The 21,907-nt window shown below is 39.7% G+C and overlaps 1 long non-coding RNA gene across 1 annotated transcript; it reads right to left on the bottom strand.

The window, feature by feature from the left end:
* Positions 1-4,273: 4,273 nt before the first annotated feature.
* LOC140000692 (uncharacterized) lies at positions 4,274-21,588 on the bottom strand. Its single transcript, XR_011805841.1, has 3 exons — positions 21,390-21,588; positions 12,832-12,908; positions 4,274-6,979 (listed from the first exon to the last, which is right to left on the bottom strand). It is a non-coding gene; the product is annotated as an uncharacterized lncRNA (long non-coding RNA).
* Between the last annotated feature and the right edge of the window lie 319 nt (positions 21,589-21,907).

Raw genomic sequence — 21,907 nt, 5'->3', positions numbered from 1 at the left:
ATTTTTACAACACGAGGAACATCCGTCCATTCACTAAGGTGAACATGAGTATCTTGTTGTGTTTACTGTTCAGAAAAATAAGAGAGAGAGAAGAGAAAGAAAAACCTATCCCCCCCCTGCCATTCAAGAAGAGAAATGAGGAAAAATAAACCTTCATATCCACTTTCAGGTTCATGCTGATCCCAGCATGTAACTAGCTTCTTCGGGTACTGTGAATGCTATTCAACATGCACTGTAGTAACTTTGTGTGTGGTGGCAAGTTCATCTGAGCAGAGAGACAAATGCAATAGTCTGAACTTCCTTCAAAGACAGAGCAGTGTTTAGTGCCTCCTGTTTAACTAATGAATAATTTAACAATAACATGTTAACATTTAACAATAATAAAGGGAAGTGGAAATGTGGCAAACATCTTTGTATAAGCTTGTCTGTCCTGATATTAAAATAAGTTTATTGAACTGTTACAACTTCCAGCTAGAAAATGACCTTTAGATCCAACCAGTTCTGTCCCTCTAATATCAATTTTAGTGAAATGTTCATAAGAGCAATTAAATAAAATAATTTTCATAGACTTTGTTCATCATTTCATATCATCATTTCATATCATCATCAGCATTCTCAACTCTTAATACTGCAAACGAAAATACTTCCCTCTCTTTGAGTTGTACAATCAGTGAAGCAGCCTAAGACAATGTTATTGTCCAGGAATGGACACGTCCTTGGTCAAAAAAAAACTGGCAGAGAATCAGACCACAAATTAGATGGAGGGAAATGAAGCATCAGAATTTGGACATCAGCCAGATGGACTACCTTTTGTCAGCAGTACAAAAGGCAATGATGAGCAGGAAGATATTCAAAAGCTTACAAGGATGAGAAGGAGTACATCCAAGACTTTAAGAAAGGAAACTGATATGGGAGAGAAGCCTCAGTAGAGGTTATGTCTGTAGCAGTTACAATATTCACCTGGGATGGGGCACAACATTCAGTGGGAGTATTTATATATTCACATAGGGGTTTTACTCTTCCTATTGCTACCTGTTCCTCACTCTGAATGCTAAGAAGGAGAATGAAGGCTTAGGTGGTCCCTTTTGATCAAGAGTTGACTGCAAGGCCAGGTGCACAAAAATAAGTATTGCAGAAGAAAATTCTGAAGAAAGAAAAACCTTGTAGAAAAGAGCATTTTCCATCTCTATGAAAATGAAATACACAGTTGTTTCACACCTGCAAAATTTTTTTTCGTAAATACAGAGAGCTTGCAAGATTTCTGGTAAGGGCACTTCTCTTACACAAAATTTGCTAAGTTAATTCAGTGTGTGTACCTCATTCTGTTGCTGTGAAAACAAATGTTATGGTAGCACAATACATCTCACATGAAATCCCTGCTATTATCAGTTGTAGCCTACAGCACAAATGCTGGACATCCAAAAGTATACCAGAAAAAAAAAAAAAAAAAAAAAAAAAAAACTTAATGTATTACTCTGCCAATAAAAAACCTGAGACCAAGCAGAAGTCAGCCTACACAAGAAGGTTGATCATAGTCTGTTGATGAAATATCCTTGGCTGGGTTGACTCTCTTTTGTCCAGGAGATCAGGAAAGTGGGGGAAACACCAAGAAGCTGTCTCTATCAAGCCATCCAAAAGGTGCATAGAGCTGTTTCCAGGTGTCTATATTAGTGATAGCATAGCATAAACATGTGGTATCTGGTATCCAGGTATCTGTGCTAGCCATGTGACAACTGTCAGAAATATATGAAGAGCTGACACAGCTAAGCTGTTACATATCTTCTCCAGTTTTCTCCTAAGCCTTCATTTTCTATAATGCCACCCCATGTAGATGTGGACATCTGACCTTACCATTGCACTAAACAAATCTGGACTGTCTGCTACCAGTAGTATCAGTCCAGAATACAATTAGGACAAGAGAACAAACTGGAAGTGGAAGACCTGGATGCAAACTGGGTTGATTGCTATAAGTACAGCAACCTAATTATGGTTTTTGAAATAACTGTCCAGAGAAGTTACCTACCCATGTTGCTGTGCTCTGAATCCAACATGCATTTGGTTTTGTGCCTCTAAGAGACTGCCTGTATGCATTTCCAAAACCTGTAACTCACTTCAGAGAATAATTTTGAGTTTAAGTCTCCTAAGATGGTAGTAACCCCATGGGTTTTGGATGACTAGGGGTTTTGTTTATGAAGTATTGCAGCGGTATATGTACTAGGCCATTTGTCCAGCCACAGCCCTCAGAACAACAACAGCAAATTAACATCATTTGGCTGTCACACATTTGGAATAAATTTGAGACTGAACCATGAACTAACACAGACTTAGCTGGGAGCATCCTGAAGGAGATCAACATCACGAAAGTTGTAAACCCAAACAGTCATTGTAAGAGGAGGAGGAGCTGATCATTGGGTAGCCAATGGCTCACAAAAGATGAAGAGGGCTTTGCTGGAATGCTGATCAGGGCTTGGTGTTCCAAACATATATCCCTAGGCAGAATCAACTTGCTGTGGATTATTATTAGTATTTATGAGTTTTAATAAAGATTATTATATAGTATTTATGAGTTTTATAATGATTATTCTATTGTATTCACGAGTTCTCAGAGGCAAAGCAGTAGGAAAATTCAGACCAAAATGCTTGGAGCAATCTGTGACAACATTGATGTCAGATTCACAGGATGACAGTTTCAACCATCATTTCTTGAGGTTTCAAAACCCCAGCTCAACACACTGACTTAGAAATAGTAGAAAAAAGTCAATTTTTCTAATTAGCTGAGTGCTACATCTTTCACAGAGGCAGAGAATGTGAAAGAAAATAAGTCTTGATTGTCTATTTACTGAGCATGCTAGTGTTACACTTCATTTTCACCCTGTCTGCAATAGGCATGTGTATAGTTAATAAAGTTCTTCCACAAACTGTACTACTCATGGTGGAAATACTGTCACCATTTGCCAATGGCTGTATAGATTTTGAATTTGGATTTTCCACAGCATGTTTAATCAAAACAAGCCAACACATTCACATGCAGTAAATCCTTCTCCTGGCCCCCAGGACTTGATGGGGATTAAGAGTGGAAGTCCAGAGTACAGACACGGCCAGCACCTCCTTACTTGTTGGTGCAAGCTTGGAGGTAAACAAAACACCTTTGTCAAGCATGCTGACAATGAACACCACAGTAGGAGCCACAGCACCAATATACTGCTATTGTCTGTGAGATAAAGAGCGCAGTCCAGCCAGATAATACTCGTAAAATTGTTTGAGTATTAAAGTTATGGTCTACATCAATAGAGACTCTTACTGAGACTTGTATGCTGACTCTTGTTCTGAGGCAGGTGGTGCAGTTTACATTAAAAGGGAAGAAAAGTAAACATGCAAGACCAAATGAGAGGCAGACACGCTAAAAACAACACAGTAAAGCCAGGCATAAGCATGTTTCCTTTTTCGGGTAACTATCTGAAACCTTTGGATGCCCCTGGACAAATGGATGGATTTTCTTTCTCAGCCTGGGTCTAAGTAACAGTTTAGCTTTAATTGGGCCTTCAAATTAATTCTTAAAACTGTGGTCAGCATTAGTTGCTGATGCATCATCAATCATCCCATGTAATAAAAGGCTCATCCATGCATCTTTAAATCACTTGATGTAGTTTAAATCTCCCATCTGCTTTCATTCTTCTGCACTCTAATAAGTCTCGGTCTCTTGTAGGGATCCAGTAGCTGAAATCAATTGTGTTCTTTCTATGCAACTACTTAGCCCATTGGCTGCAGCTGATATTTTCTGCAGCCTCAGGTCTGGAAGTGTGTGGAAGGCTTAATTCTTCTGCCTAACAGTAATTTTTCATTGGTTATGGAACCTGCGAGTCATGAAGAAAATTGTCTAAACTTTGGGTTCTTGTACATTGTATTTTGCAACATGAAGCAACCAAGTACAAGAGATGCAGAAATCTGATGTCCTTAGTTGTGGGGGGACTGATTGCTGATAGAAACAAAACATTTCCAGATGCACTTTTTTACTCCTTTCATTCCCTTTTGTTTCCAACACCATTAAGCACAAATGAACGTTTTACAAACGCACTTTTGCCACCAGAAAACTAAGGTAATATAGCAATATTTTAGTGAGCTTTGTTGACAAAGTCTTCTACAAAGGCTGGACTTAAACACAAAGAAAGCTTCTTTAATAGATTATCCCCTGGTGTTAGTGTCTTGATGCTTAGTGCTTCCAAAAGTAAACAGAGAAATCTTTGTTTAGTCTCAGTGTGGATCAAAAGATTTATTTTGCAGGGGAAAAGGACAGGTTTTGTTAACTGTAGTCGATGGGAGAGTGCAGCGATACCCTCTTGTCTTGCAAATTCTTGCACAGTAAAATGTACATGCTTTTCAATTTCTTTTTACATTGGAACAGAAGAGTAAGTTACAAAAGAAAACCTTTTTTCCTTTTTCTTTTTTTATTTTTTATTTTGTGAAAATGCTATCAAAATGTGTCATTAACTTTTTACACTCAAAAAACTACCTTACTTCTGCAATAACCACCTTATTTATTCTACTTAGAAATACATGCAAGTACATGATACCAGAGAAAGTGCTGCATCTTCAGTTCTCCTGAGACTGACCTAAAATCACAAAATGTAAAGAGAGCTGCCCTGTTAGTTTCTGTCTGGTTCCACAAAGAGTAATATGGTAATTTTCAGGCCAGAAGTTCATTCACCCTGCTGCCCAGACACAGGCCAACAGAAGATACTTTAGGAAGTGCATAAGAACAGAGCAGTCACTGAACCGTCCTTCCCCATTATTCCTTCCTGCCACACTGGAATTTATCGTCCTGGTTATGCCTTGTTTAGAAGACTTTTTCTCCCTGGCCTGGTCTTTTCACAAATTCACCAGCTGTCTTTGGAACCTGCTTGTACTTCAGATCCCTTTAAGGGGGATAGCAACCGTTTAACTATGGGATAGATCCCATAGCACCATTTAACTACATGTACACACTAAATGGCCAAAAAATAAATTTACTTGATGTGTTTTGTCTTGAAACTCAATACCTGATCATTAACAGAATTTACTTATTGATCAGGCCATGCATATAGCTGTAAGGATCCTAATCCTGGCACCAGGGAGGGAGCACAATGGCACAGACAGGGTCAATGCAGAGAGACCAGGACTGCCCCTTTTGGAAGCAGCATGGATTTAGATCCACTTAAGCCTATCACAAAACCACAACTGGAGGGAGCCGCTGTGACTCATCTGCTGTGAGAAACTCCCTAAGCTTTTCCTCTGTGAGCATTGATACAAACAATTAATTTAGCTTTGTGCTGGTCCTTATCTCCCCCAAGCGCTTCCATTATCCTTTCATCTTCCATTGGCTTTGCAGACTATTTGGAAGATAGATGTGTTTGCAGAAAGGGGTTATTATTAATTTTTTGTCTTAAAAAGTTCTTCCTCAAGACCTTTTTGTTCTTTCTTTCTTCCTCTTTTTTTTTTTTTTTTTTTTTTTTTTTTTTTCTCTGAAGGTTTCCAGTTAGCTTTGGAAACCTGGTAACCCTTGCCTGTTTTCCATGTTTTGGCACAGCCTCATCTCCTTGAAGAAAGTTTCTTTTTACTTCTTATAGCTTCCCTCACCAGACAGCCTTATTTCCACCATTGTTTAATTGGCTTTTTCCTTTGAGTTTCCTTTCAAAGTTGTTTGTTTTATTTGCTGATAGACAGTTACAAGCTACATTGAAACTCTTTAAAAAATATCCACACCAACTGTAAGTATTCTACTCTTTTGGCTCTTCCTCTCCATCTCCTTTTAAGAAACTTCCTCATTTTAGTTAAACGTTTTTTCACATAGTTAAACACTACCGTGTTTCTCCTAGGAGAAAATATATGTATACGTATATATAATTTGAGTGTGCTCTAATGGCTATTAAATATAGCTGTTCAAGAGCAACATTTTGAGACAGATTCTATGCACTGCTCATAAATACATCAAAACCAGTTATACTCAGCTCTCCGACTGTTTGCAGGAAGCTGTTACTTATTGCATCTATGTTCCTCTATCACACTTTGCTGTGACATTTATCGTATAGGAGATTTCCTATTCCACATGTCAGAATCTACAAGACACACATTCTGCTTTTCTCCAACATTTCTGTTGTTTTTTTTTGCAGGTACCAAAGCTGAGCTCTACTTATATTCACATTATTCTAGGAGTCGTGGAATTATTGAAATAATAATTAATATCTTTAATAGCATAAGCACGTCATAAATGCTTGTAATTTGTCAAGCTTTAACCCTCTGCACATAGGGCTTAGCATTTAGGGAAAGCCAGTTTTTAAGTAGAATAAGAAATTAAAGATTCTGAGAACACATAGTAAAGGTAAAACAGAACGTCGGTGACAAGAAAATTGCTGTTTTCTCTAGAAGCAGTATGCAGGACAGCAGTACATTGGGGTTTGCTTTGCACCAAACCCAAGAAGACAACCTTGAAATCGGCAGATATGTAAAGAAATACTAGCAAATACAAGGGGGCAGCTCGGGTAAGTTACAGGTCTGAGCCAAGGTCCAACTGCGCCTAGAGAAGGGAGATGTAACTGGATCAAACCTGTGGACAACAGCAGGAGATAGCAGCATGGGATGGGTGAGCAACACAACTGTTACAGGATCTCTTTGTCCTGCTTACACATGGAGGCAGGAATCTTTTCTCAAGGTTAAACAGTTGTGGCCAGGCCAAACAAATGCATCTCTTTGTTGTTCTCATCACAACCTGTCTTTTCTGAACTTCAAGAACCATCCATAACCAATCAGTCTTTATCATCCCCTAACATTTCTTTTTGTCCCAGCTCTTCCTCTTCCTTACGGTTCTTTTGAACTTCGTTATTTTCTTGCTTGTTGGTCTCCCATTCTTTCTCCTCCTACTCCAGGATATCTCTTGGTATCCCCAGGTTTGGAAAAACAGTGACAAGGAAGAATCATGGAACTTTTACATCCATAGCCACCATTTCTGCAAGCAAAACAAAGTACAAAACAGTAAAGGAGGTGTGGGGAGGGGGGAAGGGAGGAGAGCGGAAAAACTTATAAACGTCTCACAGAACTCAATTGGCTTTTATGGGGAAAAAAAAAAAAAAAAAAGTAGTTAGGCCTCACACCTCTGAAAATTCAGTTTTCTTAGATGACTTAGATGACCAGTGCTGGCTTCCCTTTTGGGCAAAGATTCAACTTGCATCCCTCCTTTTCTTCCTTCCTCTCTCCCCATCATTGTGAGCACCCAAACAGCTATTTGCTTTTGCCAAATCTGAAACCTTGGCCTGGGTTTTAAAGTTTGTTACCCTTGAAAAGAGAAAAAGGTTAAGTGCTGAGACATGAGCAATGTGATGGGAAGGAAAGGATTGTTGCAGCTAGTATGTCCACTACCAAACCATTATAAACGTTGGAATCGGATCTTTTCCACACCATTCTAGCTAGATCACCTACTGTTCTTTTAATAACAAATTCAATAGAAAATGACATTTCCTTTGAAGAAGGTGCTCTGTATTCAGAGGTAGCTTATGTATCATGTGATGTGTGAGCTGCTGTTGTAAAGGACTCCTGTTTTATTGAACAGTAATGCATTGTAAACTCCAGCATAAAACTCCAGCTGTCCCTTTACACACTTGGCTTTTTGGCAATCATTCCTTTTTTTTTTTTTTTTCCCTTGAATAGTCATAATTCATATATAGAGCCAGACACACACACACTTCTTTTTTCATTGGCTTTGTCCAGTTTTTGGCTGCACACTCTTTTCGATAAAATGGGTAAAGTTGGCTTTATGAGCTATAAAACTGCAGGATGTAAGGATTCACTTGTTTTTGATGTTAGTAGCATTTTATGGATAAAGTGTGAAGAAAGCCATATAATTGGGTTACTGGGAATAGTGGATGTGCCTGAAAAGGAGGAAATAGACCTTTAGTTTAGCATTCCTTCATGTTTCGGGTATGGCACTGCAGTGCCATTTCAGCTAATGTGCTAACGTCCAATTAAATAAGCAGTGAGCTCTCTGCTCATTGCCTCCCAAGTACTGGTGGTTAATCAGCATCAGCAATAATCAAGTCATAAACAAAAAAATATATAATGCAATCATTTCAGAGAAACAGAGCCAGATACTCTGACCCTTCCTGCTGGTGTCACAGCTCTCCAGCTCCCCTGCTAACTGCGGACTTGTGATCATTTTACTGCCACAAAAGTGAAAGGGAGATCAAGCATGCAACAATGTGACTGAAAAATAGGGGCTCTTCTTAAACCCTCTTCTTGAAAGTCTCAGTTCATCATGAACTATTTCATACTTCATAATTTGCCATAGGCAAAGTAGTCAGGACAGATTTTTGGCAAAAGCTTTATATGTTTCTTACTTGTGGTCTTCCAGTAGGATTTTTTTTTTTTGTCCATTAAAAGAAAAAAAAGAAAAGTTAATCCAATGAACTGTGAATTAATAAATAAGTCCCCTTACTCTCAACCTTCCCAAATAATTCTTCCAAAGGCTAACAACTGGATAAGTCAGTTAAAACCCCATGATATCTCCCAAAGTTCTTGCTCTTATGGAGCAGAAGCAAGATTTAAGAAGGTTTTAGATTACTTTATTTTGTATTTTTGTCTTCCTGAGACGTTTTTGTCATAAGTCCCTGTACTCACTGAAAGAAGGAAAGCCATCCACAGTGGTCGATTTGACATGAACAACACTCCCACGGCCATCGCAGCTCCAACTCCAGCACATGCATTCAGGAGGTGAGGACAAACACTGCAATCTGCTCATGCAGCACCAACACGTGGCTGGTTATAGATGTCAGCCAACACAAACAGCCCTCAGACCTGAAGAGAAGCTCTCTTAAGGTCTCTTCTCCTCTTTATCCATCAAGAGAAATTGGGCAATGCTAATAACTTTGGGGATTTTACGTCAAAGACACAAAGATGCAGCTGTGCTCAGTACTCCTCCATGGATCAGGAGAAGAATTTTTCTTCTTCCCATGTACACTGTACTCAGTCTCTGGGACAATGAGACAAGATAACAGCACAGAGCAGCAGGGACATCAGATCAAACCATGGAGAAGGACACTGCACTCACACAGTGCTGCCCGTAAACCAAGAAGCCCTGGTAGCTGATTGTCCATGTGTGGCACCCTGCGTGTCTGGCAGTGCCACCCCAGAGGGCCCATGCAGCTGTGTGTCACCACTGCAGACCCACCAGCTCAGATTGCCTCTAAGTATGATGGTCATGCCTGGGGAATCCTGGCCTAAGTCACTGATGACAAAGAGCAGCACTAGTTTCCCACTACTTTAACAGCTGCTTTCACTTATTCTTACAACCATAGCATCCCTGCATATAATTTACATTCCAGCATATATCCTTCTATTTTCTGGCATCACTGAATGACTTCCAAATTTCTCTTCTATTTAGTCTAATAGATGTAAAACATTATTTAGACTTTCTCTCATAAAAATGACCAAAAGCAGCTGTATCTTCACAAGCTATTGGATGAAAACCAAAGCTAAAGGTCAATCTTACATACACTAATGGGAATTAATTTCAGAACATGGTCCCCATTAAAAAAAAAAAAAAAGAAGCAAACAGTGTTTCATCTTACCTGAAAGATCTACAGCTCTCTACAGCTATCTACTGAAGCATAACAAAGTAAATAAATAAATAAGAAAAAGGGTTTTATTAGGTTAAGAAATTATTAATTCAGAAAAGAGGAGTCCATTATTTCAAACAGTTCTACAGACAGAACTCTAGCCCAGAAGTCCATCTGGGAAATTTCCTGGCTCCCTCTTCACATGAGAGGTTGAAAATGTGTGGGATTTTTTGTTGGATCACTACAAAGGGATTAAAGGAGAGGAACAAATACTTTCCAGCCCTTCTCTGACACCTGACACCCTAAAGAAATGCTGTAATCCCCCTGTCATCTTAATCCCAGAACAGGAAAACTTGTGGGGTCCCTGGGTCTGTACCCCTATGCACATGATTTTACCAAACCTATCATATAAGGCTTCATCACTGCTTATGCACAGAGGTTAAAATTTCACATTTATGATGTTCTTCTCCATGCTTTGCTCCTTGACAACTTTCTTGACTGACTCTTGAGCATAAGCTGTTTTTTGTCCCTTTCAAAGTGAGGAGAGTTCTTATTCAGTTTCCTTCACTGTGGTACTTTTTCCCAAATTAGTAAATAAATGGAAGACCTGTTACAGGATTTAGCTGTGTCACCAGGTTCTCCACCAAAGAAGAAGGATCTCCCAGACAAAACTCGATCCCAGTTGTACCATGGCCAATACACCAAGCTGGGTTTCATAGCTTGAGGGCAACATGCAATTAGGTACAGTCACACAGCTTGCTTACTGTGTCATCTCCCAGTCTCAGGCTCACAACTGATATAAAACTATTCTTGGAGGAGTCCGTTGTGAGGAAGGATTGAGAAAAGCTGCCATGACTGTGCTGGTGCTGTTTATTTGCAGGAGGGAAAAGCCTGTGTAAACAGCCACTTCATTTGCAATTCTCCAAGGCACAGTTGGAGCTAAGCAAGGATGTTAAGATTGAACCATCTGCAGTTTGTTTAACTATTTCTTTTTTAGAGGTGAACAATACTTTCCCAACAAAACAGCCATTAATAAGAACCAATGTTATGCCAAAATTCTGTAGCTTCTTTTATTTTATTTTGTTGTTGTTGTTGTTGTTAACTGTAAGATGTTGGCAATGTTTAGGTTTCTTAAGCTTCTAGATTATCATTTTCCCTTTCCCTCACTTTTCCCAAGTAGCACTAATGGGGAAAAAAAAAAAAAAAAAGAAAAGACGGAAAAGTGGAGAAGAATAGATGAAAAAAATCCAGATTTTCTGAATAGAATTCTTTTTTGAAAAATAATGTATTACTTCTCAGTAATAACCATGTTATAATACATTTATTATTATCTTTGGCAGGTAAAAATGTTTGATTATCCATAACTGAAGAAATATTGTTTCCGTATTAAGCAATTTAGCATTTTTGTGGTTAAGTATATCATTAATTTTTTTGGTTGGAAGAGATTCCGTTTTGTTCAAATTTATACACCACAGCTAATCCAACTCAAAGTTTCAAATACACTATAAACAGAAGCTGTTCAAAGGGTATAGTGTTTATTAAGTGAGTAAATCCAGAATTTTCTTGCTCACCAAAAACAGAAAGAAAGAGACAGTCCAAATTCAATAGGATTTGACTTTGCCTGGGCTTCTGTTTCCCCAGATTGTAACTGCATAATTCAGCTGGAAAGGAAGACAAAGCAGGATATTTATGTATTATCTCAGACAGCTTTCAAAGTCATTTCAGAATTTGTCTATTTAGTGATGATTCTCATTCAAGTGGGTTTGAAACTTGACAGACTTCCACTTTGGGTCATATTTCCTGAGGCGGACCCAAAGTGGAAATTCTCAGATTGCACAACATGCTCCCTGTTAGACCTCTTCCAGCTGTGGCTGCACTGCTTTGGAAACATGTGACAAAGGAGTAAGCTAGATAATGCACATAAAATCAAGAAAATAGCCATTCTCCACCCAGACAAGTCATCTTGTCAGGCTAGCTGTCTCTCTATGTCTCAGGAGCACATTCTTACGAGAAATATGAACAGCTATATATATTTTAAATATAAATAAATAATCAAGTCTTGAGTATTATCTTTCCTGGCATATCCTCCCTTGTCTCTGGCAACAAGCATTTTTGGGACTGAGATAAGAGTTGCCTAGGTGCAGTAGTCCTAAACTGCCTTTAAACAGTACACATCCCTTAAATATATTTCAGTCCCTAGAGGATTCATTTCTACGTCTGACTTCATAACCCTGTAGCAATGAGGTCAGGTTTTAGAGAGCTACCCAGAATAATTCCTGAAGCTTTCTCTTCTGAGTGATAATAACTCTATAACGAGTCTGTTATTACTGTATGTAAAGTAACAGATTTTTTTTCCCTATAGGTAGAATTTCATCAGGTTACCAACCAGTCAACATTGCAAAATCTTTCCAAAAATGTTTACAAACGTCTTCAGATTCATCTGTTTTGAGCCATTTTCATCAGCAGCAAACTTTATGTCATTTCTTGTTTCTTTTTCAGAACTTTTGTGAGTATACTCAAGAGCCTGGATCCCAGCACAGATTTTGACTCTCTTCCATTGTGAAAACAGACTATTCCTGCACTTTCTACCTGCCTTCTTATTCCATGGGAGAACTTATACCCTTATAGTATTGCAGACCCATTTCACCTAGACGCTTCTGTAGGGGATTAAATGTTAAGATGAAAATACATATTCTTCCTCAATTAATTTAAATGTATTTTTAATTCACTTTTTCTTTTCATTGACAAGCAAAAAATCCTTTGTCAAAATGGCATATCTTTGGAAATTTCAAACTGATATGTTATTTGTCTATGTTGGTGTCTCTATTTGCCAATTTTGCAAAACTAAAAAACCTGCAGAAAAGGGATCTAGAGAGAGATCAGTCAAGCATCCTAGCAACTGGTAGTTTCAAAATAATGGGAAAAAAGGCTATGAACAGCAGATGGAATGACACAAAACAACAAGACAAGTATGCAATCCAGCAAGCAGATCTAGACATTTCCAAACGTCTGTCTGCTGATCGCTGATAGTCTGTATGAGCTTGTTAATTGACTAAAGATACTTATTAAAATGTACTTCATTTAATGATAGGTCAGGCTGATGGTTGGACTTGATGATCTTGAAGGCCTTTTCCAACCTAGATAATTCTATGATTCCGTATACTACATGTTTTATAATAAGGCCACCTAATTTTCACACGAAATAATGGAAGTTGTCCATTGCTTTAAAAAAGGTCATTTCAAAACTCACCTCTCACACTCATTGAAGCTGGAATGATTCTGGTCACCGAGAACAGATTTCTGTTTCTTCATTAAGGTATATTCTGTCTGAAAAGGAAATTAGTTCAACCATCAAAGAAGGTCTCCAAAAAACATACATCTTGTTATACGTTAATTCTGTTACCATATTAGTATGATGAATGGTTTCTTATATGGTAGGATCTTTTCCGCACAGATTTTCAGATTATTATTTCTTTCTTAGCCTAGTTTTCCATATAGTCATTTCCAATGACTCTCATCTTCAGTCCAAACTTAGATTTAATACATGAAGCTATATTGTTACTGTAACTTTTCAGTAGTATGAATTTAACTATAGCCTGGTCCTTTTCTCACAGCAAAAATTAAATAAGTCCTACACAAAAATTATTGGTATGCTTATTGAAAGTTAACACTTTATGGTACATACACAAAGTTAACACCTCTACACACCAGTGGAGCTCTTCCTACTTGGAAAGCTGCAAGAAGAATAAACAGTTGTCCTCACAAGATTTTTGTGCTGTCATAGGCCTACAAGGGTGGTGAGCATCCTCATGTGTGCCTTGGATACTCCTTTTGTTATCACGGCAGTTGTCCACAGAGTAAATCACATTAAAAATATCTTTGTGCAAGTGACTTTAACCAAGTACAGAGAAGCTCCCTGAAAGCCAGTAACACCTTGGGCAATTCAGACAAAATTAATTTCCTTTTTACAGCTCAGATCAGTGTGACAACAGATATACTGAATGAACTGACACAAACATAGAAATGCAAGCCTCAGATAAGTACAGCAATACCCTTAACAATATGGATGAGCCTTTGAGCTGCATCCAGGCAAAATGTTACAAATTATCGTTCAATTTTACCTTAAATATAGATTTGAAGAGTGAAGCATTTCACACCATCTCTACCAACAATTCTTGGGTCTAACTCTGAAGCATGAGCAATGCAAGTGTTGCACAGCAGGCTGCTCCAATTATTCAAAATGCCCATGGCCCCACTGTTCTTAGGGCCAACACCGTTGTCTGGCTGCCACTAAAGGAAGAAGCAGGAATGGGGACAAAGGTCCATAAAGGTCAGGAGGAAAGGGGAGCCTACCTAGCAGCCACCAGCCCATCCGACACAGCTGCAAAAGCATCAAGCTTGCCTCTGAAAGCAGAGCACATTGATCCTGTGGTCAGTCTACTGCTCTCCCCAGCCTCTTCCAGCTCCCTGCTTCACAGCCTTCAGTCAGGAAAGTTCATTTTTGTTGGTGGTGTTGAGAAGCCTTGAACTGTCTGCATGCATGTACGTGTGGATGGGGTTATTAGTGCAGCTGTGCTTCAGACACCTCTGGTGGCTTGCTTTTCCCTTAGCTCACAGTGCACAAGGTGGATCCTCCACAGTTCTTATTTGTGAAGCTGGAGGAGCTGCTGGGTTTGCAGTCTGATCTGGGAGCTCAGGAAGGAATGAAACCTTGTAAGTGACCATTTACTCTTGCATAAAATACTTCCTCCATTGAAGAATGACCTATCTGCAGTCTGTGGAGCTCCTCCTAATTGTCAGATGTTGGAAACTTTCTTTCGCCTCTGTAGGCCATTTAGGCCAAGAACACTAAGGAAAAAAATCTCCATTGCCTTCACTTTACTACAAAATATGCACACTCTGCATTGGAACAGCGAAAGAGAAATAGATAAATAGATGAAAGGAAAGAAAAAACATATGTGGATGTTTTGGAAAAGGATCCGTTTGGTAAATAAATTATATTGATAAATTAAACATAATTATATTATGCAAACTTAGTAATAAATCACAATATGCCACATGTATCTTTCATTCTGAGTAATACAAAGGCTTTACAACACATGAATAAACCAGGATACAATCAAGTACAGAAGAATCTGTGTTGGGCTTGGCAGTATTTGGTATTACCATCTGTGCTAACCACTGGAAGAGGGTATCTCAGTCACACTTGCTGATTATATCAGACTGTAACTGTGCCAGTTAGTAAGAAAGGAATCAAATTTTAGAAGATTTCTTCAACCAGGCTGGTTGTCTGAAATATATAGAAGACAAGACAATGTAAATAAACAGTGAAAGTATCAGAGAGATAAAAAACAAACAACTGTGCAAACAGAAGATAGGGAGTGCCTGGCTGCAGATCAGTTGTGCAGACAGGAGCTGGGGACTGTCCTGGACCACAACTGAACATGAGTCAACACTGCTACACTGGTGAGGGACACTCTAGGGGGATGTCCAAAAGGACTGCCAGAGATGGGACACATGAAGTAATCCCTCAAACCCACTCTGCCCTGATAAATGTTCAGATGAAGCGTAGTGTCAATTTCTGAGCACAGCACGTCGACAAAGATGTCAGCCAACCAGAGAGGCACTGTGAAGTCTATGATGCACAGTCCACAGAAAAGGCTGGGAGGAATAATGCTGTAATAGAGAAGTTGGCAGAAAGCAAAGCAGGATGGTTTCAAAAATGTACGTCTACTGCAGAAAAGTCCCTTACATGTAGGAAAAAGAGTCAAGGAAACCATAGACTGGGCGAGGAGAAATAGAGAGATGAGAAAAAGGAGTAGATTGACTACACACCTTAAAAGACTAAAAATTTACTATGTTAATAGATTGGTTAAGGATGCTGCTTAGGCTTCATCTCATTAAAATAAATAAATAAATAAAAATCAATTTAATCTGTTGAAATCATTTTAGACTAACATTGCTGGAAAGATTTTAAATGTTGCTTAGATAGAAGGTAGACTAGCTGTTTTTTCCTACCCAAACTTTATGAAGAAAGTTTGCACCTCTCCTTCCTCTGACATATGCTGGTGAGGCACATGAGAATAGCTGCCAAGCATCTTCCAAGTGGAGTTTTCACAGAAACTTTGTCTTGTGTTTGCTGAATATCAGAATTTATGTGAAGAATGAACCTTTCCCATATAGAATCACATAATCATAGAATCATATAGGTTGGGAAGACCTCTAAGATCACGAAGGCCTCTAAGATCATGGGACCTCTCAGATAATGAAGATGATCAAGGGGCTGGAGCACCTCTTCTGTGAAGACAGGCTGAGAGCTGGGGTTGTTCAGCCTGAAGAAAATACAGCTCTGGGGAGACCTTATAACTGACAAGACTCTGTCACCATGGGTCAATGCAGGTCCTGCTTGACGAACCTTAGCTCCTTCAACAACAAGGTGGTGTGCTCAGTGGATAAGGGAAAGGCTGTAGATGTGGTCCACCTAGACTTCAGTAAGGCTTTTGAAATGATTTCCCACAGCATTATCATGGAAAAACTGGCTGCTCAAGGCTTGGATGGGTGTACACTGCTCTGGTGAGGCCTCACCTTAAATACTGTGTTCAGTTTTGGGCCACTCACTACAACAATGATATCTTGGTGCTGAAGCATGAGAAGGGCAATGAAGCTGGTAAAGGGTCCGGAGAACAAGTCTTATGAGGAGCAGCTGAGGGAGCTGGGTTTATTTAGCCTAAAGAAAAGAAGGCTCAGGGGAGACCTTATCATACTTTGCAATTACCCTAAAGGAGGTTGTGAAGAAGTGGGGATCAGGCTCTTTTTCCAAGCACCAAGTGATATGACGAGGGAAAATGGCCTCAAGTTGCATCAGGAGACGTTTAGGCTGGATATTAGAAGAAAACTCTTTACTGAAAGGGTTGTGTGATGTTGGAATAGGCTGACCAGGGTTGTGGTGGAGTCACCATCCCTGGAGGTCTTCAGGAAAGGTGTAGATGTAGAGATGTAGAACTTAGTAGCATGGTGTAGCAGTGGACTTTAGTACTATGTTAAAGGTTGGAAAAGATGATCTTAGAAGTCTTTTCCAAACTGAATGATTCTGTGATAACAACTGTACAGTATTTAAAGGGGGCCTACAGGACAGCTGGGAAGGGACTCTTTGTCAGGGGATGTAGTGATAGTACAAGGAGTAATGTCTTTAAACTAAAATGGGGTATGTTTAGATAAGGAAGAAATTCTTTATTCAGAGGGTGGTGAGGCACTGGACCAGGTTGCCCAGAGAAGTCGTGGGTGCCCCATCCCTGAAAGTGTTCAAGACCAGGCTGGATGGGGCTTTGGGCAGCCTGGTCTGGTGGGAGGTGTCCCTTCCCATGGCAGGGGGTTTGGAACTATGCGATCTTTAAGGTCCCTTCCAACCCAAGCCATTCTATGGTTCTATGATCATCTGGTCCAACCTTTTACCTAGCACTGCCAAGTCCACCATTAAACCATGTCACTAAGCACTACATCTACACATTTTTTGAAGACCTCCATGGATGGCGACTCAGCTGCTTCCCTGGACAGCCTGTCCTAATACTTTACAACCCTTTCAGTAAATAATTTTTTCCTAATATCCAACCTAAACTTTTCCTGAGGCAACTTAAGATGTTTTCCTCTTGTCTTATCACCTGGTGCATGGAAGAAGAGACCGATTCCCACCTCACTGTAGTCTCCTTATGCTAATTGTTGAGTGATATACATATTTTGAGTTGATTTCTGGGTGAATGGTGGAAAGCAAGCAGGCCAAAGTATGCTTGGATGACAGCAGCAGGTGAAGATTCAGAAGAATATCCTTGACTACCTTGCACCGTTTGAGACTATCTTTCTCTTTACAAATTCTTGAGCTCTTACTACATGCCACCATGGGACAATACAGACTATGAAATTCACTATGTAGAAAACACAACAATGGAGAGTTACACCACGCATGAGATGTAGCAGCAACTACATCAATCAAGACACATACTCCTGGGCCATTCGTCCACTTCAGTGCCTAAAAGGAGCAAGCCTCCAGGACTCCCTACGTCCCAAGAACAAACAAAGCTGTAATAACTCACAGCCTAATGAAAGAAAACTGAGTATACTGCACACATACCCTGAAACTTGCAGGGTCTTACAAGAGAAAATTTTAGTTCAGCCAAAACATTCAGACAAAAGGAGAGATTTAAATCCCTTCCAGACGTGGAGGCATGAGACACAAGGATATGTTCTATTTATTTAACAAGCCAGAGCTGGAGAAAGAGCCCTCACAATACAATTACAGTGGTAACAATAAAAATACAGCAAACCAAGTATTATTACAGGCTATGAAAGATGAAGCCAATGGTAGGATTATGGAACCTGCACGCCCAGACATTTTAATACCTATGCCAGACAGAAATGTTGCATGATAATATGAACATAGTGAAACACTAGAAATCAAGCTCCAAGGAACAGATGGAAAGGCAAAGCTTCTCCTCTGAAACTGCATTTCACCAAAGGCTTAACTCCCAGATTCATGTAGAGCAGCCATCCATTAGAAGTCACCCTCAGGTCATACTCCACAGAATTTTGGAAATACTGCTTTTTCCTATTCTATGTGTGGGAAAATGCAACATTAGATCATTCCCCAGTAGAAGAGGCAGTGTATTCCTTGCATAATGTTGGGATTTACTCTGTGGAGACAACGTCTATTGGCAACATGATAAGTATGTCAGCAAGAGCTGGCTGAAGCACATATTCCATATGAGTGTGCAAAGCCATTATCCAAAAATATCATAAAGAGAATATTGAAGACACTGAGACAACAGAAGCTCTGCTGCTGTGATACAGGATTTTATCCACAACATTTTTTCACAATCTGCCAAATCCAGAACTGGAATTGTAAAATAACAAGAAATGTGGGCCCAAACACGACCATATATAACACTCATGAATAAAGGTCATCTGAGAGAAATTAGAGTAATGGTCCTGCTCGGTAGCTAGGTGATACCTGAAGTACAAGAGTCTTATGGAGAAAAAATGTTATAGATGTTAGAATTTGCTTTGTAGTATAATGTGAGGAGGATGCTTTCAAGGAGGCAGAGAGACTAACTCCAGAAGAACAACTGACTGTTAGGAAATTTTCCTACGGTTGCTTCAAGATCCTTTTCAAAAGGTAAATGCTATAAACCCTGTTTCTCATCTTGTACTATTCTTGTGCTAGCCTAATATCACAAAACACATAGCAAGTTAATGAGTTAAATCACAGAAGAAACCAAACTGTACTATGAGAAGATGAGCAATAACATCTTCCAATTGAAAAGGAAATATTTGCAAGAGATATTTTTAAACAGAATGACAAAAAAAAGGGGGGAGGGGGGAACAAAAATATGATTGTGATTGACACCTTAGTTCCAGGCCTATTTTCCTTGACAATAGTGCCAATTTAAGAACATTTTAACACTGTATATGTAGATATATGATTTAAATTGACTGTGCCCATGAATCAGACAGCCCAGAACTAGCAATTTCACACACTTCAGTAATTGGAGCAAGTCAATATTCATCATACAGAAGCCCTCTGCTGTGTTTACACATCTACTTTTTAAAGACCACATAAAATTGTACAGGAAGATCTGGCCTGACATCCTTCCATGACTTTTGTTGATTTTTTTTCTTCATTTGTTTTATATGTTTCATGTTCACTTACTACAGGGACAGTTCCTGTAGAAGCAATGGGATATACTGTGGAATGAAGCTCCCATAGAAGTTTGTGTTTCGAGGATCAAGACCTCTGCTGGAATTGATTTAATCAAAGGGGAGAATTTCCTCTTCTACTGGTCAGAGCTGGACCTGAGGAAGATCTAAACTCCATGTATCCTACAGATCAAAAGAGCTCTTTAGAGAAGAAAAAAAGCGGGTAACTGTAAAGGAAGTTACAGCTGTTTGCCATTTAATGAAGTTAAATGCATGTGTAAATGTTTATAGACTCCATACTGAACTTAATTTTTTGGAAACAAGACTTTTGTAACTTAATCAAATACTTCACTGTTTTTTCCTGGTGGATTGTTAGCTTTGCATAATTCCTCGTGACAATCTGCAAACTCTCCATGCTTTTGAACAAACTGAAACATGGTATTACCTGCCTTTACAAGAGTACTGTAGTATTTTACTATTGAAAATAGCCTTTATGCAAACCATCTACACTAACATGATCGGCTAGGTTTTTAATCTCTTTTTTCCCTCCACTTTCCTCAATATACAATTAGATACTATTTGAAAACAACAACAGTAACAACAAGGAACCCACTCAGAGTTCTGGGCAGGGGCCAGGCACTCCGTATGGATTGAATGAATGGTTTCCTCTAAGCAAGGCAAACTTTCAGTCTCTCATCTGGAAAATATTATGTGAGCAGAAGCTCAGGATCAGCTATTACCTGCCTTCAGCTATATCTGAAGCCGTTATCGGTTGATTTTTACTCTTTTAGGTAGGGAAGAAATATAAACATCTCAAAAGAGTTTTTTTCGTGAGGTGAGGGTAATAAAAAATGGAGGTAATTTACAAAATTTTGTAGAAATGTAATTTAATTTAGTTAAATTTAGTGAGAAGACATTTTTCATTTTGCCAAAATGGGATTGCTCCCTTCCTCCCATCACTAAACCTTCTTGGTCAGCCTGGTGAGCTGAATTCATGTACCCTATTCTTCCTTACAAAAACAGCCCCCCAAAACACCCACGGACTGCCCTGCATCACTGCTTCCTGATTTTACTGCAGAAGAATTTACACAATAGCTTTGAAAATGAAGGCATTTTATTCTTGAGAATGGATAGCAAGCAATGCCAGGGTAAACCTCTGTAATTAAGTAATAATGATGTATGGGATCTGAGCAAAGATCATAGTAAATTTCTTTCCATAAATGAATGATTAATCCCAGTTAGTGCTACTATGGAAAAATCAGATGGGTGTCTGTTTTTTCCATTATATCTCACACTTGGCTCCTCTCTTAAAGCCTTTCTCCACTCTGCTTTCTTGTGATTCCCTTGCCACTGTGTGTTGGAGCCCAGGAACTCTGTTTCTGGGCGAGGAAAACAGTCCATCATTCATCTCCACTAGCTCTAGCAATGAAGAATTGCTAGCTGCTACAGTGGCACTGGATTTTAAAGACATCCTTGTAATAGAGAAGGGGAAGCAATTGACTCTCAACACAAGCTGCATTGAAAGGACTGCTGCAGCATTTGCTTCTCAAAGGATGAAACATCGCTGAGCATCAATGGACCCCATGCAGCCTCCACCTCTGTCTCATCGACCTCCGGACAAGACAGACAGCAATAGGAGCAGGGAAAGTGTTAGCCCAGCTCCCAGACCTGGCAGATCTCCACATCCAGGCTCAGCACGGCAAGCTGTCAGACCAATAAAACGTTCTGACCTTGAACTCCTCACCAGAAGGCAAGAGAGTGGCACCACCACCACCAGCAGCAGCCCTCTCCTCTGAATTCAAGGCACAAACCTTTAAATGGCTTACCAGCACTTACACAGCAACGTGCCAATCCCAAAACAATCAAGGGAGCCTTGCAATGAAATGTTTCCCCTGGTCCCTCCCCCTCTCCTCCCTGCCTGCCCCGTGAAACAAAACACTCCTGTTTCCCTTTCTGTCAGACCGGGAGACTACAAGAGCCATATTTAAACTCAGATAAAATGAAGGCATGTCCCTCATGGCCAAAGTGTAAGATGTCATTTAAATAAACTTTCACAAAAATCACAAAGTGCCTCGCTATAAATGAGTGATTCTTAGCACAGCCAGTGATCAACAAACTCACTTCCTAATTAAGTGTAGGAGCGTAATGAGGAACAGGGCATCCTTTGTTTCTCCAGCCCGTGTGAACTCCAGCCACAAGTCCCCAGACTCCCCTAACTCCTGAGTTTGGAGCTTGTAATTAGTACATAAGGAACCAGGTACCACGGCAGCAGCCCCTCTGACAGTGGGTCCATTCACTGCCAGCCAGATGTGACGGGCGTTCAAAGGGCGCCGGCCAGCTCGCATTGCGTGGTGTTGTATGACACTATAATCTCTGGGTTCCAGCCCTACAATCAACAGGCACTGTCATTTTTAATGCATTCTAATTAGCTGGTACGGTTTACAGAGAAGTTCACCGACGTGAGCCGAGCTACTGGGCTGGCTGGTTTGGAGGCAGGTTGATCAGTGTGCCTAATATTTCTCACACCAGCCCCAGCTATGCTAGCAGCAAAGATATTCATGTCAGTGCAATAAAAATCGTGTCATGGGGTGTGCAGTTGATTTAGGGAGCCTTCAGATCTGCCTCCTCTCAATATATGC

The sequence above is a fragment of the Anas platyrhynchos genome, chromosome Z, assembly GCF_047663525.1.
Source record: "Anas platyrhynchos isolate ZD024472 breed Pekin duck chromosome Z, IASCAAS_PekinDuck_T2T, whole genome shotgun sequence".
In the NCBI taxonomy this organism is placed as follows: domain Eukaryota; kingdom Metazoa; phylum Chordata; class Aves; order Anseriformes; family Anatidae; genus Anas; species Anas platyrhynchos.
Note: the sequence above shows the minus strand (reverse complement) of the source record. Positions and strands in the feature narration are given on the sequence as shown.